At 37.7% G+C, this 19,097-nt stretch overlaps 1 protein-coding gene across 6 annotated transcripts in view; it reads right to left on the bottom strand.

The window, feature by feature from the left end:
* The window catches only part of Fstl5 (follistatin-like 5), a 635,736-nt gene that overhangs the window by 600,292 nt on the left and 16,347 nt on the right, over positions 1-19,097 (bottom strand). The window contains exon 1 of one of the 6 annotated variants that reach the window (XM_030252533.1): positions 8,649-8,964. The exons of the other annotated variants lie outside the window; for them this stretch is intronic. The gene's annotated coding sequence lies outside the window, so the exon portion shown is untranslated. Of the gene's footprint in view, positions 1-8,648; positions 8,965-19,097 lie in introns of those variants that run through there. 6 annotated transcript variants of the gene reach the window in all.

Raw genomic sequence — 19,097 nt, 5'->3', positions numbered from 1 at the left:
ATAAAAAAATATCCAATAAAAAAGAATAATAGAAAAAGGAAAAGAAAAAGAAATATTAGTCTCAAAAAAAAAACAGTGTTCCAAGAAATATGCCAAGTCATGATATTAATAAGTATTCACCTATATAATTTGTGGTGAAACTCCCTTTGATTTACAGAGATGAATGACAAAGGTACAGTTCATTGTGAGTGTACACTCCCTGCAATAGCATCATTGTAGGAAAAAAGAGGGACACTACTAAAGCTCTTCCTCTGAAGATAATGAGAAACCTTAGGGTGAATATTTTGCCCATGGGGCTAAGGGTCAGCTTTTAAATTCAAGTATAGTGCCCAATTGAAGCACAAAATATTTTCAATTTCTGCCTTTACTCTTAATGTTCATAACATTGATTTGAAAATGAAGATATAGGATTTCTTGTTCATTCTTTTTTACATTTAGTTTCCTTCTTTTCAATATCTCTCACAGTCACTGTCTCTGTCTCTTCCTGTTTCTGTGTGTCTCTCTTTTTCTCTCTCTTGCCTATTTTCATGTGTGAGTGGGTGCGAACATAACTGTGGTTAGAGGTCAAATCCACATGTTGTTTCTCAGGAGCCATTTACCTTGTTATATGAGACTGAAACTTTCACTAGAATTAAGCTCACCCAGTAAACTATACTTGTTGGCCACTGAGGTACAGGGATTCAATTCAACTCTGTCCATAGTCACAGCTTAACTGTCCTGAAAGAATTAAGATGTTCTAAAGAAATAATTACATCTGATTTCCAGGCAATGAAAGAATGGACTGTAAAGAAATCGGAATTTCCACCAAACTCTCATGTAGGGAGAAAGAAGAGGTAGGGGAGCCAGAAGGGGAGCTTGTCTCCTAAAAATGAAGAGAATTCAGTTCACAATTCACATCATGAAACTCAGTACAGAATCTTCTCAAAAAGGTAAAATAGAACTACAATAAACCCAGCTATAAGTATTCTGGGCATATCCCCAGAAGACTTTATATAGTATCCCCTACTTTCTGTTCACATTTCTCATGGCTCTACATTAACAAGCATATAGAATTGCTCTAGATGCTCACCAAATGATGAATGGATGAATATGTATCACATGGATACAATGAAATATCACCCAGCCATAAAGAAAAATGCAACTTTGAAATTTGCAGGAAAAAAAAGACAGAACTGGAAAATATATTAAGTGAAGTGATAAAAATCTCAAAGAGACTTTCTTACATTTAGCTCCTAGATTCTAATTTGGGTGTGTGTGTTTTGTTTGTTTGTTTTATTTACAATCCAGCTGTTGCCCCTCCATCCTGCCGTCCCTCCCACAGTCCCACATCCAATTCCTCCTACCCTCTAAGATTCTAATTGTTATGTTGTGTATCTGGAAGTCAATTGGTATAGGGACCAAAGAAAGGAGAGCAGCCTAAAAGAGGAGGAAAAGGGGAGATACTATAATACACATTATATGAAGACTGAGGAGTGAATGCTGAGTATAAGAACACTCAAGAAGGATAAGAGGTTATGAAACATAGAAGTTGAGAAAGCTGGAAATTCATTTAAAAAAAAAGCCATAACCCTAACTTAACCCTTGTAAAGTTAACTTAAAACTAAAACTGGCTCCAGAAGCTCATCATCCATGCTGCCCTGTTATCATTCCTATCTCCCTAAAATTCTATCCCTAACCAGTCTCTTCCTATAGCCACATCTTCTCTTTTTGTGTGACTTACCCAGTTTAGAGTTTGACAGAGCAGGAATGGGACATTATTTACTGGAGCAAGAACAACCTATTAGTGGCTACACCAATGAATGTAAAAAACATTGGGAGTGCATCATTATAAAATAAGCAGCTGACTTTTTGTAGGACCAATAATTACATATAAAATCTATCCAGAATTTAAAATACCATGAAGCTGAGGTTTAATGTAATCTCTTTATAAAGCTACTGTGTCTAGCAGGGCTGAACACTTATATTTGTAACAATTCTGAGAAATTTTCACCCATGTGTGGATATTTATAGCAGCCCTAACCTTTAAAATAAAAAAAAGTAGGATGTCACAGGAGAAGTTGTCAAAGGAGTATCTGACCCAAGAGGATTTTATAACACCTCCTAGAGTGTCATGTCAATACCTAAAGAATGATCTCGAAGCAAAGAGACACAAAAAATTCCAAGAGAAATAAGGGAAGCTTCTCGAGGAAAAGAACATGGAGGGTGATAGGGCAATGTTTGGGTCATACGTATATGGTGAGATTAACTTAATATGATTACTGAGTAGGCATTATGAGAAGTACAGTAGAAAATTAGGAGAGTAAAATGGCCACAAAACATCAAATTATTTTAAAAAGTAAGGTATATGGAGCGAAACTAGAATGTTAATGGGTATCATGGAAAGATGAAACATCTCCATCTATGTCACAGTAAGTTCAGGATCCTTAATATATGTAGACTTCAGACTGTGACACAATCACACTGAGCCATAATAAATGGTATGATATTCTCCTAAGAGTTGAGATCTTCCAAAACTTGTAAAAAAGACTAAACACAAAATGATAAGCACTACATCTATAATATGTAAGCATACTTGGGGTGAATGGTATTTTGATTTTTCCATTTGCTACCTATTAGACTTTGGTCGTGTTATTTATGCTTTTCTACTTCAGCTTTTATCAATTATGATCAGTAATTCACATCATATTCCTCCAGAACTAAGTACAGTTTTGTACATATAACAGATAACAAGTGGCCTTGACACACATTGGGCTATCAAATAATAAAAAAAAAATAGTATTACTGGAACTTTAATAATAAAACTGTGCCAATAATCTCTTTATTTCCGGCCCCGTTTCCAGGAAGCATTCCCTAGGAACATCTCTCTGCACTCTGGCCAGGGAAGCAGGCAGATTCACTGCAGCTGCTTACCTCTTTCTCTTTTTTCTCTAAATCCAGTCATCTGGCCTCACTACCAGCTGTATAGAAAACCATCTGCTGCCTCTTCTTTACCTCCATCTCTGAGATATCACACAAATCTCCTCCTCCAACTATATTTCCCAGCTCATACATATATGCCAGTATATTCAACAGGCATTCTCTGGGAACTCACAGACCAAAAAATCAGATGGGCTTCTCTTCACCTCTCCCTCCCTTCCTCCCAATCCAATCTCCCAATCTCACTATCCCACATTTCTCTAACATACCACTTCCTGCAGCCTCCCCTCCTTGCTGCCACAGTCTTCAATGGATAGCACAGATCTTCTCCAACTTTTCTGCCTACTCATAACTTTGTCTCAGCCTACAGTTCTACAGAGGAATCCCTGGTAACACCCCCCAGCAGATTCTACCAAAGGAAAAAGTAGGCCAGTGAAGATGGTAGGCTACCTACAGATAGAGCTTCACTCTCCTTTCAGTCCTTCAAATTCAATCTGTCATTCTCAACCCCTGCTCTGTAACAGACTACTTACTCTGGCTCTTCTCTCTCCTCCTCCTTCTTCTTCCCCCCCCCCCCCATCCTCCTTCTCCTCCTCCTCCTCCTCTTCCTCCTCCTCCTCCTCTTCCTCCTCCTCCGGGTCAGCAGAACACACTGCCATCTTCTCTTTTGTGAACCATTTCAAATGCCACCACACCTTCCAGTCCATACCCATTCCTAAATACTGCCTACCAATACCTAGAAGCACATTGTGCCTAGAAGACACAGTGCAACAACTATCGCTATCCCATAATAATTCCATTACAGGAATCACACTATCATAAAATAGAGAGATCAATAGAAGCCAAGGAACAAAGCAGCCACCCAGAGAAGACAATGCTCAGAATCTCAAATCTCAACAGATCAAATGATATTTTATGTCATATTAAATCCACACAACCACATAAGCACATAAACCTCTCTCTCTCACTCTCTGGCTCTCTCTCTCACATATATACATACATACATACATACACACACACATACACATATTGGTAGACATACACACAGAGACAGAAAGACAGACAAACAGCTATACACACAGACATACACACATAGACAGACACACACACTATACAATATAACCTTTTGAATCTATAGTATTTATAAACTGAAGAATCTTGTCTAAAGCTTGTTATGTTTTATCAAGATTTCAAAACTGAATCATAATACTACTTTTTTCATGGCACTTTACCTTTAATCTTCAAAATTACTTCCTAAGAAAATTCAAAATAATTATCTTCCTATGGTAATGTCACAATTTAAAATTTTTCACAATTATATCTAAAACAAATGCAACCAATTTTAAAACTTGGGGTATAGTTAGGTAATTGCAAGCAAAGCCTCTTTGGGGTCAGTAAGAAGGATTTGCCCAGCCATACTTGCCTAGTCTGAGAGAGATCAACAAAGTGTATTCTTATGTAGCTCAATGAACTTTAAGGCATGCAGGGAAGGATCAAAACCCAAATGCTCACCTCAGTGAATTATAGAGCTATAACTTAATTATTTGGGAAGAATTTCCATTTGTGTTATATGTTCTATTATTGATGTAACTCAATTGGATTGCCTTTTATATTTGCATTTTAATGCACTAAGAGGATTTAATTTGAACTTTCCTCCTACAAAGCTATTCCAAGTGGAAATTTATTTCTGTTACTAGTTGAGCTATATTATATTCATCACAGTTAAACATGTCAGAGTACATACAATCCCGTGAGTGCAGAGCACATGATTGGGATGAATCAAATTCAATTAAAATTTTGAATATCCTTGTTGGCTCTGGAAGAGGTACGTTCTCCATGATGAGATGTTAAACATCAAGAACATTCTTCTTTTGAAAGAAAAAAAAAAATGACTAATACAAAGCTTTGGTTAACTGATATAAATTTGATGTTTTTATATAAGTTGTATAGGATGCTGAATATCACCAATAACTAAGTTCCATATACTTTAATATCTCCAAAGCAATACATTTCTAGAGTTCTCATAGAAAAATGAGCAAAATTTGGAGGGAATAAATGATAGTTTAGTTTAATCTTTACAGAGTATGTTCAAAATCACATCACTTTTTATCCCATAAATATATACAGTTAATTTGAGAAGATATAATAAAAACTAAAATACAAAAAACAAATGCTATGATCCACAAGAAGAATATGTAATGACTTGCTCACTTCACCTGTTTGTCTCATTCACTAACACCCAGGGTAGGTAACACCTGGAAGCTCACTAACTGCCTGAGATGGAAAATCTGTTAGAAAATATGCTTTGCCCTTCCTGTCCTCCAATTCTAATTCCACATTCTCATTGCCAGACCTACAGAAGATCGCCTACAAGGGACTGTCTCACTCTCTTTTTCCTTTGCTTGTTGACTGGAAAAGTATCAGGGTACATTTAATTCAAAAAGCTTTCCTCCTTCGTCTTTATTATCTCAATCCCCCTCATTATCTGCAATCCCTATTCCTGCTTGTAGCTCTTAGTACCTAGAAACAAGTTCTGCATTGCATGGTTCATACCTGACAGGAATCCAGAAGTACTTTCTAGAAGGAAACCTATGAAACATTGTGTTCCAAAGATCCAGTGAAGTCAACAGAAACAAAGGAACAAAATATCTACTAAACCAAGACAAGATATTAAAACATAGAATTACAATCATTCCAAACTCAGAAGTCTAGAGACGACCATAAAAACACAATCAGCTGAACAATGTGTGTTCCTTAAATCCTAGCAACCCACAAGAGTATATCCTAAGAAGTGTTATATATCTGAAGCACAAGAAAGGGAATTCAAAATAGATAATATGAGTATGATCAAGGTCATTAAAGAGGATATAAATTAATCCATTAATGATATCTACAAAGACAAAAAGTGGAATGAAATGAGGAAAACTGCTTAAGACATGAAAGTGGAAATAGAATTAATAAAGAAAACTCATCTACAATCCATCCCTATCAGCATGCACAAAAATCAACTCCAAACATATCTAAGACCTCAACAACAACAACAACAAAATTCACCTAGTCTGATAAACAAAAAGAAAGTGACTACTCACTGGCACAGGAAAAGACTTTCAGAGCAGAAGAGTGATAGTGCATGCACTACAACAATTAACAAATGGTTCATTGGTAAATAGAAGTGCTTCTTTATGGGAAAAAAAAACAAGATAGTTTAGGCAATGTGGTAAGCCACATAATAAAAAAGAATTTTAGCAATTACACCTTTTATTCAGAACTAATATCTATAATATATAAGCAAATCAAAACTCAACATCAAAAAACAAATAACCCAATTTAAAAAATAGTATACAGGTATATTCTAAAAGTAGGGAATACAAGTAGCTGAGAAGTAAAGAAATGTTTGATAGGCCTGTCATTACTGAAATGACAATCAAAACAACTTTGAGATCACCTTATACCAGCCATAATGAAAAATTACTCAGCTGTTAAAAATAAATCATGTGATTTGAACGTAGTGAGTAGAGATAGAAAAAAAAATCATCCTGAATGAGGTAGCCAGAACCAAAACCAAAAGGACAAATACATTGTGTATTTACTTATATATGGATTTGGCTGTTAAATTTTCAATAAGCAAGCTACAATCATATAATCACAGAGTGTAGATAGAAAGGATAACAGTGTGGGTTTGAATTACCATATGCAGGGAAAATAAATTAGATAGTTATATGTAGGAAGTAGAAGCTGGAATGAGAGGGTCAAAAGGAAGGAGAGAATGTTGTTAGAAAGGAAGCAAGTGGGGGGTCAGATAAAATCCAAGGGCCATTTGAGGGGTTGTATGAAAATCAGAGTAAAAGCTTTGAAATATATATACATATATGAAGGTAATCAAAATAGAACTGCTAAATAATAGGGGAGATGGAGCATCAACATAACATCTTTCACTACTAAATGAAGCCTCAAGTTCCAACAATGAGTTACATCTAACTGAGTTATTGGAAAGAAGGCTATTTATGCTTGACCAAATAACCCAGATCATTACCTGGAGGCTATTGGTTGCTCTCTGAAAAATGATGGTGACATCTTTCATTGGAAAAGTCACCCACATGACCCATTAAACATGGCAAAGAAAAACCGGTGCCTTGCTAGAGCTTTCAGCCCTATTACCTAGTGTTCACGGTATTGGTAGGTACTCTACATGGTCCTAAAGGAGAAAGGAAAACGTCAACCCAGCTGCTAATCCTTCTATATACAATAGAGACTTGACTTCGAGATCTGCAAGTGCAATAGTGGTACACATCCTGTAGGACTAATCAACAAATATCTGATAGTATTTAAGACATATTCCAAGGGGTTGAATACATTCCTCACATTGCTTAGGAGGCCAAGAACCTGAGATTAGATAGCTCAGGGACTGTCTTAGGGTTTCTATTCCTGCACAAAACATCATGACCAAGTAGCAAGTCAGAGAGGAAAGGATTTGTTCAGCTTACACTTCCACCTTGCTGTTGGTCACCAAAGGAAGTCAGGACTGCAACTCAAGCAGGTCAGAAAGTAGGAGCTGATACAGAGGCCATGGAGTGATGTTACTTACTGGCTCACTTCCCCTGGCTTGCTCAGCTTGCTTTCTTATAGAACCCAAGTCTACCAGCCCAGGGATCCATCCACAATGGGGCCTCCAGCCTTGATCCCTATTTGAGAAAAATGCCTTACAGCTAGATCTCATGGAGACGTTTCCTCACCTGAAACTCCTTTCTCTGTGATAACATCAGCTTGTGTCAAGTTGACACATAAAACCAGCCAGTACAGGGACCTAGGGGAAAACCTAATGCCAATGTTCTGCTAAAGAAATTTCATAATATACTGACTTCTTTACACATTTTGCTATATGCATAGATCAGCAACTTCCTCACCAATCATCAGACGTGCTTCCTCTTGCATCTCATAGAAAGCAATCACAAGTTGGGAGGGAGGGAGGGAGGGAGGGAGGGAGGGAAGGAAGGAAGGAATGTGGACAGAGTAGAGGGGCAGTGGGGGATAGAGGGGAACCTGATCTGATATTGGGTGAGGGATGGCCAGCAGAAAGAATGTAAAAAAGCAACCTCAGAAAATAAGAGGTTGGAGGGACCTCCCAGAATGCACCAGAGACCTGGGAAGTGAGAGACTCCCAGGACTCATAAGGAGGGACTTTAACGAGGTGCCCAGCAGTAGAGAGAGGGAACTCGTGGAGCTCACCTCCAGCAGGAAGACAGGACATTAGTGGGGTTGGCAACCACAGTCACAACTCTGACCCATAATGGTTTCTGTCTGATAGAATTACAGGAATGGAAATGGAGAGGAGCCAGTGATTTTGGTTAATCTGAACCCCCAAGAGTTTTCAAACATTGGACCACCAAACAGACAGCATATACCAGCTGATATACATAGAATAGAGGACACCCAGGTCTGTGTTCATTCATAGATGAAGCATGTAACCATCAAGAGACAGGAGGCCCCAGGGAGTTCAGAGGTCAGGTGAGGTGTGTGTATGGGGGGGGGGGTTAGGGGCATCCACGTGGAGATGGGGTGTGGTGAGGAGGAGGTGTGGGATATGGAGCAGTTCGACCGTGGATGGGGAGGGGCGGAGAATGGAATATGGAGTGTAAAAAAAATTACAAATAAAATTAAATTTTAAAAAATAAGAAAGAAATTCAGAAAACTACAGCTGGACAATATATAGAGAGACAAAGACTTTGACCTACTTATTTGTCAATAGTATGTTCCCATCGATTTCCTCACCTCAGGGCTTAGAGAATACTGCAGAATCTGGGGAAGAAATATGTAAGAGCCAAAAGTGATGGAGGCCACAAAGGACAGTAAACTTGCTAAGCACATCAGGATCAACTCACATATAAACTGAGAGAGACTTTAACCGCACGCACAGGGCCTGCACATGTCTTGGATTGATGGGCCCACGCTGAGATCAGAGTGGAAGAGGAAACAGGCTAACATCCCAAAACCAGAAGCTGTCTCCATTTAATAACCACCCAAATGAAAAAAAAACAAAACATGATTTTGTTCCCAAGAGAATCTCGATGAGTATACAAACCACTTTTTAAGGCCAGATCCCATGCCCAACAATAAATAGATAACACAAAATAACTCTGAAATTATTTTTGAATTTTATAATATTCTGTCTGGCATTTTTATCTTTTGTCTCTTTTTATCCTACAATTATTTTGTTCGTATATTATGGTTTGAGATTATGTGCCTCTGGGGGATTTCTTTTCATTTTAATGTGTGTCTCTATGTCTATACATATTTCTGGTGCTTTTTCTTTGCTTCAATGTGCTTGTATTCATTTGCTAGTTTTATTTTATTTCTGTTCAATTGTTTGTTTTTAATCTTTACTAATTTATGTGCCAGCTTGTTTTCTAATGTAAGAGAGCAAGGATGAGTGTTGATTTTGGTTGCTGGAAAGGCAGGTAGGATCTGGATTTAAGAAAACTATTCATATTAAACAGATTATATGAAAACTATATTTTCATTGATTTCCAACACAATATTTTTCTTAATTACTTGAGTATTTTGCACAATGCACTGCAATCAAACTTGCTTTCCACTCATAAAGAAGACAGCTTGAAGTCTATGAGAATGAAGAATCAACACTGAGAGGCAAGAAGTGTTGAGACAGTAGGTAGGTGCTATTAGTATCTATTTCATTGAATAGTTTTTAATCCACTTTTATTTTTTAGATTTTTTTCAGCTAATGATAGATTTTTCTTAGCATATCTAATAATAAAGACTGTACAATTTCTTAGCAGGGAAGAATTGTATATTTGTACCAATGCATAAGAAAATAAGAAAGTCAGTGATAAATCTAACCTGGATATGTATTTTTATTACCATCTAAGTTAAAGTTATCTCTTTACCATGCCTTCTCTATAGTTTAATAAAATATTTCAACTGTGTTGCTATCTTCTCCCAACTATGTCTCATTGACCTATACTTAGAAAATTAATGTTCAAAGTATATGTACTACTTAGAATAATGAAAAGCTTGCTTCTAGATGGTATACCTGATCAATTAGCATAATTTTTTTGGCTGAAATGAAGTCTGTTGAGTAACTTTGAATAGAGCAAATTTCCAGGCAATTTTCAAAGAATCTTGATAACTGAAATTGATAAATGCATACATAATATTTCACTAAATTTCACAAAACATTTAAAAATAAACAGATAAGATTCACATTTTACATTTTATATTTTAGCATGATAAATACTGTTTCACTAAAGTTATTCTATGTCCTGCTTTGAAGTTCAGTAATTATGCCTAAGGATACACAATTCCAGAATTTCCATGTATTCTCAAGTCTTCGTATAGCAACACACAACTCTATTAAAACAAACAAATCATTACAGAAAGTACGCAAATTCCAACTAACTTGATGATTTTAAAGGCTATGTGTACATTATAGCACATTATAAAAATAGAATATTATAAATTTCAGGCTAAGCATAGTTAAGTTAGTGTCTATTGACCAAAAAAAATGAATGATCATTTATGGGGTTCACAATCTCACAAACTATTTTTGTGCTCATTTCAACATGTAAAAGTGTTTTATGGTCCCACTCACAACAACAACACCTGAAACTTCTCTAGGTCTAAATGATTTATGACTCTACCTAAGTCAGGCATTATTAACTTGCATTTCACAAAGAAATGATCTGTCAAACTATTTTATAAAGGAATGCAGCATATTTTATCTGAAATGAGTTTAAAGTGCTGTAATGATTGCATAGTATAAACTGGGGAAAAATACCATACTTAGTAGGGCAATGTGTGTGTGTGTGTGTGTGTGTGTGTGTGTGTATCAAGGCAGTAAATGAACAAAACAACATTAAAGGTTACGTTCAATGAGCTTGTTTGAGGAATAATTATGTGACCTCAGAAGCAGAACATCTCATTTGTGTCATGCACCATTCATCCATTCATTACCCATCCTTGTATAAAACTACAGCAATAAAGTAATTATGAGAACATTCCCAAGAATGAAGTGGTTGAAATTATCTGTCTAGAATTTCCATCAATCTGAAAGTATGTAGGAATTACGGTGAGATCCATATATTGTTAATTCTGATGCCATGTAAATTGAAATGGATACTTATCTCATTAACAAGTTATATGATAGCAAGGAACTGTGAACGTTGATTCTATGTAGATTCAATTTTCCTCCACATTTCTTTCATTTATATTGTAACCTAAGTCAATCTGCATATATACACATACATGTCTATATAAATAAGACATATATAGATCTGTAGAAAATCCTTCCTTTTGGGATAAATGTTTGAGACAAATTATGATCATGTCATCTGTCAACAAGATAAAATATTTGCAATAGGCGAAAGACAAAATTCTGATATTTGATTCATTTAGTAATAAGACTTATAAAATGCAATTCCGTAGAGTGAGTAAGGTTTACAATAATTTAACAAATTTCATTGAAATAAAAAGTTCAAGGCTTCCCAATACAAAAATAAATAAATAAATAAAATAAAATAGTGTTTAAGAAATGAAAATGTGCCTAATCCTGCAGAAACTTGATGCACCAGGGTAAAGGTCCAAACCTCTCAGAGGAAATGGGAGGAGGAAATCTGAAGTGGAGTGTGGAGGGGGCAGCATTTGGCAGATAGATAATTTTATTTTAAAAATGTGGAAAAAAACTTTAATGGGCTTATTTGGTTTTATGGAGTCCACCTTCTTGAGTTATATATATATATTGGATATTAGTCCCCTATCTGATTTAGGATAGGTAAAGATCCTTTCCCAATCTGTTTGTGGCCTTTTTGTCTTATTGACGGTGTCTTTTGCCTTATAGATGCTTTGCAATTTTATGAGGTCCCATTTGTCTATTCTTGCTCTTACAGCACAAGCCATTGCTGTTCTATTCAGGAATTTTTCCCCGTGTCCATATCTTCAAGGCTTTTCCTTACTTTCTCCTCTATAAGTTTCAGTGTCTCTGGTTTTATGTGGAGTTCCTTAATCCACTTAGATTTGACCTTAGTACAAGGAAATAGGAATGGATCAATTGGCATTCTTCTACATGATAGCCACCAGTTGTGCCAGCAACATTTGTTGAAAATGCTGTCTTTTTTCCACTGGAAGGTTTTAGCTCCCTTGTCAAAGATCAAGTGACCATAGGTATGTGGTTCCTTTCTGGGTCTTCAATTCTATTCTATTGGTCTACTTGTCTGTCACTATACCAGTACCATGCAGTTTTTATCACAATTGCTCTGTACTACAGCTTTAGGTCAGGCATGGTGATTCCACCAGAGGATTTTTTTATCCTTGAGCAGAGGTTTTGCTATCCTAGGTTTTTTGTTATTACAGATGAATTTGCAGATTGCCCTTTATAATTCATTGAAGAATTGAGTTGGAATTTTGATGGGGATTGCATTGAATCTGAGGATTGCTTTTGGCCAGATAGCCATTTTTACTATATTGATCCTGCCAATACATGAGCATGGGAGATCTTTCCATCTTTGGCTCAGAGCTAAACAAAGAATTCTCACCTGAGGAATATCGAATGGCTGAGAAGCACTTGAATAAAATGTTCAGCATCCTTAATCATTAGGGAAATTCAAATAAAAACAACCCTGAGATTCCACCTCACACCAGTCAGAATGTCTAAGATCAAAAATTCAGGTGACAGCAGATGCTGGCGAGGATGTGGAGAAAGAGGAACACTCCTCCATTGTTGGTGGGATTGCAAGCTTGTACAACCACTCTGGAAATCAGTCTGGTGGTTCCTCAGAAAATTGGACATAGTATTACGAGAGGATCCTGCAATACCTCTCCTGGGCATATATCCAGAAGATGTTACAACTGGTAAGAAGGACACATTCTCCACTATGTTCATAGCAGCCTTATTTATAATAGCCAGAAGCTGAAAAGAACCCAGGTGCCCCTCAACAGAGGAATGGACACAGAAAATGTGGTACATTTACACAATGGAGTACTACTCAGCTAATAAAAAGAATAAATTTATGAAATTTCTAAGCAAATGGATGGGCCTGGAGAGCGTCATCCTGAGTGAGATAACCCAATCACAAAAGAACTCACACAATATGTACTCACTGATAAGTGGATATTACCCCAGAAACTTAGGATACCCAAGATATAAGATACAATTTGTGAAACACATGAAATTCAAGAAGAATGAAGACCAATGTGTGAACACTTTGCCCCTTCTTAGAATTGGGAACAAAACACCCATGGAAGAAGTTACAGAGACAAAGTTTGGAGCTGAGATGAAAGGATGGACCATCTAGAGACAGCCATTTACAGGGATCCATCCTATAATCAGCTTACAAACTCTGACACCATTGCATACACTAGCAAGATTTTGCTGAAAGGACCCAAATATAGCTGTCTCTTGTGAAACTATGGCGGGGCCTAGCAAACACAGAAGTGGATGCTCACAGTCAGCTGTTGGATGGATCACAGGGCCCCCAATGGAGGAGCTAGAGAAAGTACCCAAGGAGCTGGGGGGATCTGCAACTCTATAGGTGGAACAACAATATGAACTACCAACAATATGAAGTACCCCCTGGAGTCGTGTCTCTAGCTGCATATGTATCAGAAGATGGCCTACCTGGCCATCAGTGGAAAGAGAGGCCCATTGGTCGTGCAAACTTTATATGCCTCAGTACAGGGGAATGCAAGGACCAAGAGGTGGGAGTGGGTGTGTGGGGGAGGGTGTGGGGGACTTTTGGGATAGCATTGGAAATGTAAATGAAATAAATACCTAATAAAAATAAAATTATAAAAAAAAGAAAAGAATAAAGGTTTGTATAAACAACAACAAAAAAAATGTGGAAAATTGACTGGAGTCAATTCAGCAGTTAAGAGTGTGTCCTACTATACCAGAGGACCCAGGTTCTGTTCCCAAAACCCTCATGGCACCTCACAAGGATCTTCAATGCCAGGTCTGTAACATTCTCTACTGACTTCCATAGGCACCAGGAACATACATGAACACATAAAATAAATAGATAAGTCTAAACAAATATTTTCTTTAAAAGAGGTATAGATAGGTGTAGCTTCTTTGACTTTTCTAGGGTACACGATCTCACAGCAAACTTCCATTGTGTCTGGTTTTTATAGTCTTTCTGCCCCTTGTCTTCAAGGATCCTTAAGCCTTAGATGCCATGGTTGTATTATAAATGTATGAGCTGTGAATGGGTTCCATAACTCACCATTTGTGGTTTTCTTTAATGCTCACTATCTATTACAGGGAGAGGTATCCTTGATGAGGTTGAGGATATGGTTGCCTAAATATGAACGAAATGAGGATGATCCCAGCAGACATGCTAATGTGGACAGGGAAAAGCCCAGACAAATCAACATTAAACACTTGCAGGCAACTCCAGAATTTTGAATTCTGAAAAAATAGTTCTTGCCTGTGAAGAGCACCAATGGTTAGCCAATACTGAATGATCAAAGAAGAAAATCCAACTTACATGTGAAATTTAAGAGTTCTAAGTATAAAAACACACACAAAAAAGCACAGGTTCCCTTAAAGCCCTCAGTATCCATGTATGCTTCTTTCTGAAGCAGTTATGACCCCTTGGTGAAATAGCCTATGTCTCTCATAGAGTGATTAGCTCTCACAAGCAGAGTGATTAGCTGCTAAATCCTCTAATGATTTCATAGTTCACATTCATAGATTTTACACAATCCAGCTGTTTCTTCTCAACTAACTGAGAAACATACAAAGTGTTTCATCTTCTAAGAAAAATACCATAAGATCATATTCACCAATAAGTAGATATCAGGGAAAATCCAGAAATCCATTTTCTGTATCAATAAAATTACAGCAAGAAATTGTGGTCAAGCCTGCTTGTATGAATTTGTCACAGGAATAGTACAACACTTAACTTTTCTCAGCCATGTGATATTTACCCAGTAACTCAGTAAAACGCATGTTGATGTCATATAAAAAAAAGTTTCAATTGGTTTAAAAAATAACATACTTAAATAATATCTAATAAAATGCCACATAGGGAGTTAATAATAATTTCACAATAAAATTATGTGAATAAATTATTTGAAATGAGAGGAGATAGCATCAAACACTTTCTTGTAACCTCAATAATGAGGGGGCTGAGGAAGGAGTATGAGGCACAGGAAGTGTGACCTCACTGAGATTGAGGCCAGCCTGTAGCAGATACTTAAATGCTTCCTCTAACAAACAAAAAGAGAAGTTTTTACACATGTATATGATCCATTTCTTTCTCAGAAATCATGCTATATAGTAGCTAATTTTGTATCATACCTATTCAACTGAACTCTGAGAATATAATTAACAGTTTGCAGTAGAAATAAATTTTAAATTGAAAATGTTTTGTATTTTGAGAGAGACTTTTGAAAAAATATGAAGCAAAGCCTCAATAAAGCATAACCTGAGATATTTGCTACCTTTGAATTTGATGGGCATTGAATCCATCAGACATATTTAACAATTTCAGAGGATTTATAGGGTTAGCATTATGTCATTTTTTTCTTGTTACAAAAGTAGTGTGGCAAAACAGTAATTAATATTAACTCCAAACTATTTGAGCTAAGCAACAAATTTTGAGAACCAAGCCTGTAATATTATTCTGGCCATCACAGAATTTAATTTCATGTGTTGATGTTTCTTCAGTTTCTCTTGTTTATTAATGGTTATTTTATTTATTTACATTTTAAATGTTATACCCCTTCCCAATTTCCCCTGGGAAAATCCCCGATCCCACCCCCACCCCCCCCTACTTCTATGAGGGTGCTCTTACTCCTGCCTCACTCCCCTAAATTTAGACATTTTTAAGACAACAATAGGTGGTCTCCCATAGTGAGTTTGTCATACTTTGCATATGTGAAGCCCTTGTATAGGTGATATCAAACAGGACATAACTATTTCAAAATAAAAATGCTAAAGCACCAGAAGTTGCTTAAGTGGTGGTGGTTTTCCTAAACTTATCAGGGTTATTTTACACTTGAAAGCATCTTTTTGCCTATACCTGAAAGTATTTTTGAAGAACAACACAGTGGTTGTAAACACAGTACCATAAAGCTCCCAACAAAATACCCTTAATATCCTTCTCAGCTCTCCTTCTGATTTAGAGGCATTCAGCAAAACATATATAATTAGCAAGATGGCCAGGAGAGTGCTAGCCCTGAGAGTAGTTCTCACAGCTGGCACACAGTTGTCTCCAGATTTCATCAGCTAGGTTGTGCTATTCATGTGCAGACAATGAGCCTTTCACCTTCTTCCAGCCTCAGGAAACAAAGAAACAGGGCACTTGTCAAAAGAAAATTAATGGTTTCAGAAAGTGTTTATTTCCAACCGTTTTCCTGTGAAATGTAAAGACATACATATATTTAAAAGGAAAAAAAAAGTTTCTGGAATTTTGTTTTCTTTCTCTTTTTTTTTCATTAAAGGTTTTAAGCTCAAGGAATTATAGCATTGAGAACTCTCACACACACAAAAAAATAATCCAGATGAAACTTTGACACAGCCCTTCCACTCGACTCGTGACTCGAGCCCCGGGCTACCTTGCCAGCAGAGTCTTGCCCAACACCCGCAAGGGTCCACACAGGACTCCCCACGGGACCCTAAGACCTCTGGTGAGTGGATCACAGTGCCTGCCCCAATCCAATCGCGCGGAACTCGAGACTGCGGTACATAGGGAAGCAGGCTACCCGGGCCTGATCTGGGGCACAAGTCCCTTCCGCTCGACTCGAGCCCCGGGCTACCTTGACAGCAGAGTCTTGCCCAACACCCGCAAGGGCCCACACGGGACTCCCCACGGGACCCTAAGACCTCTGGTGAGTGGAACACAGCGCCTACCCCAATCCAATCGCGTGGAACTTGAGACTGCGGTACATAGGGAAGCAGGCTACCCGGGCTTGATCTGGGGCACAAACCCCTTCCACTCCACTCGAGCCCCGGCTACCTTGCCAGCTGAGTCGCCTGACACCCGCAAGGGCCCACACAGGATTCCACACGGGATCCTAAGACCTCTAGTGAGTGGAACACAACTTCTGCCAGGAGTCTGGTTCGAACACCAGATATCTGGGTACCTGCCTTGCAAGAAGAGAGCTTGCCTGCAGAGAATACTCTGCCCACTGAAAATAAGGAGAGTGCTACCCTCCAGGTCTGCTCATAGAGGCTAACAGAGTCACCTGAAGAACAAGCTCTTAACAGTGACAACTAAAACAGCTAGCTTCAGAGATTACCAGATGGCGAAAGGCAAACGTAAGAATCCTACTAACAGAAATCAAGACCACTCACCATCATCAGAACGCAGCACTCCCACCCCACCTAGTCCTGGGCACCCCAACACAACCGAAAATCTAGACCCAGATTTAAAAACATTTCTCATGATGATGATAGAGGACATCAAGAAGGACTTTCATAAGTCACTTAAAGATTTACAGGAGAGCACTGCTAAAGAGTTACAGGCTCTTAAAGAAAAGCAGGAAAACACAGCCAAACAGGTGATGGAAATGAACAAAACCATACTAGAACTAAAAGGGGAAGTAAACACAATAAAGAAAACCCAAAGCGAGGCAACGCTGGAGATAGAAACCCTAGGAAGGAGATCTGGAACCATAGATGCGAGCATCAGCAACAGAATACAAGAAATGGAAGAGAGAATCTCAGGTGCAGAAGATTCCATAGAGAACATCGACACAACAGTCAAAGAAAATACAAAATGCAAAAGGATCCTAACTCAAAACATCCAGGTAATCCAGGACACAATGAGAAGACCAAACCTACGGATAATAGGAATTGATGAGAATGAAGATTTTCAACTTAAAGGGCCAGCTAATATCTTCAACAAAATAATAGAAGAAAACTTCCCAAACATAAAAAAAGAGATGCCCATGATCATACAAGAAGCATACAGAACTCCAAATAGACTGGACCAGAAAAGAAATTCCTCCCGACACATAATAATCAGAACAACAAATGCACTAAATAAAGATAGAATATTAAAAGCAGTAAGGGAGAAAGGTCAAGTAACATATAAAGGAAGGCCTATCAGAATTACACCAGACTTTTCACCAGAGACTATGAAAGCCAGAAGAGCCTGGACAGATGTTATACAGACACTAAGAGAACACAAATGCCAGCCCAGGCTACTATACCCGGCCAAACTCTCAATTACCATAGATGGAGAAACCAAAGTATTCCACGACAAAACCAAGTTCACACAATATCTTTCCACGAATCCAGCCCTTCAAAGGATAATAACAGAAAAGAAGCAATACAAGGACGGAAATCACGCCCTAGAACAACCAAGAAAGTAATCATTCAACAAACCAAAAAGAAGACAGCCACAAGAACAGAATGCCAACTCTAACAACAAAAATAAAAGGGAGCAACAATTACTTTTCCTTAATATCTCTTAATATCAATGGACTCAATTCCCCAATAAAAAGACATAGACTAACAGACTGGCTACACAAACAGGACCCAACATTCTGCTGCTTACAGGAAACCCATCTCAGGGAAAAAGACAGACACTACCTCAGAGTGAAAGGCTGGAAAACAATTTTCCAAGCAAATGGACTGAAGAAACAAGCTGGAGTAGCCATTTTAATATCGGATAAAATCGACTTCCAACCCAAAGTTATCAAAAAAGACAAGGAGGGACACTTCATACTCATCAAAGGTAAAATCCTCCAAGAGGAACTCTCAATTCTGAATATCTACGCACCAAATGCAAGGGCAGCCACATTCATTAGAGACACTTTAGTAAAGCTCAAAGCATACATTGCACCTCACACAATAATAGTGGGAGACTTCAACACACCACTTTCTTCAAAGGACAGATCGTGGAAACAGAAACTAAACAGGGACACAGTGAAACTAACAGAAGTTATGAAACAAATGGACCTGACAGATATCTACAGAACATTTTATCCTAAAACAAAAGGATATATCTTCTTCTCAGCACCTCACGGGACCTTCTCCAAAATTGACCATATAATTGGTCACAAAACAGGCCTCAATAGATACAAAAATATTGAAATTGTCCCATGTATCCTATCAGACCACCATGGCCTAAGACTGATCTTCAATAACAACATAAATAATGGAAAGCCAACATTCACGTGGAAACTGAATAACACTCTTCTCAATGATACCTTGGTCAAGG

Source organism: Mus musculus, chromosome 3 (assembly GCF_000001635.26).
Source record: "Mus musculus strain C57BL/6J chromosome 3, GRCm38.p6 C57BL/6J".
Taxonomy (NCBI): Eukaryota; Metazoa; Chordata; class Mammalia; order Rodentia; family Muridae; genus Mus; species Mus musculus.
The sequence above is the reverse complement of the archived record's forward strand: the minus strand, read 5'-3'. Positions and strand labels throughout refer to the sequence as shown.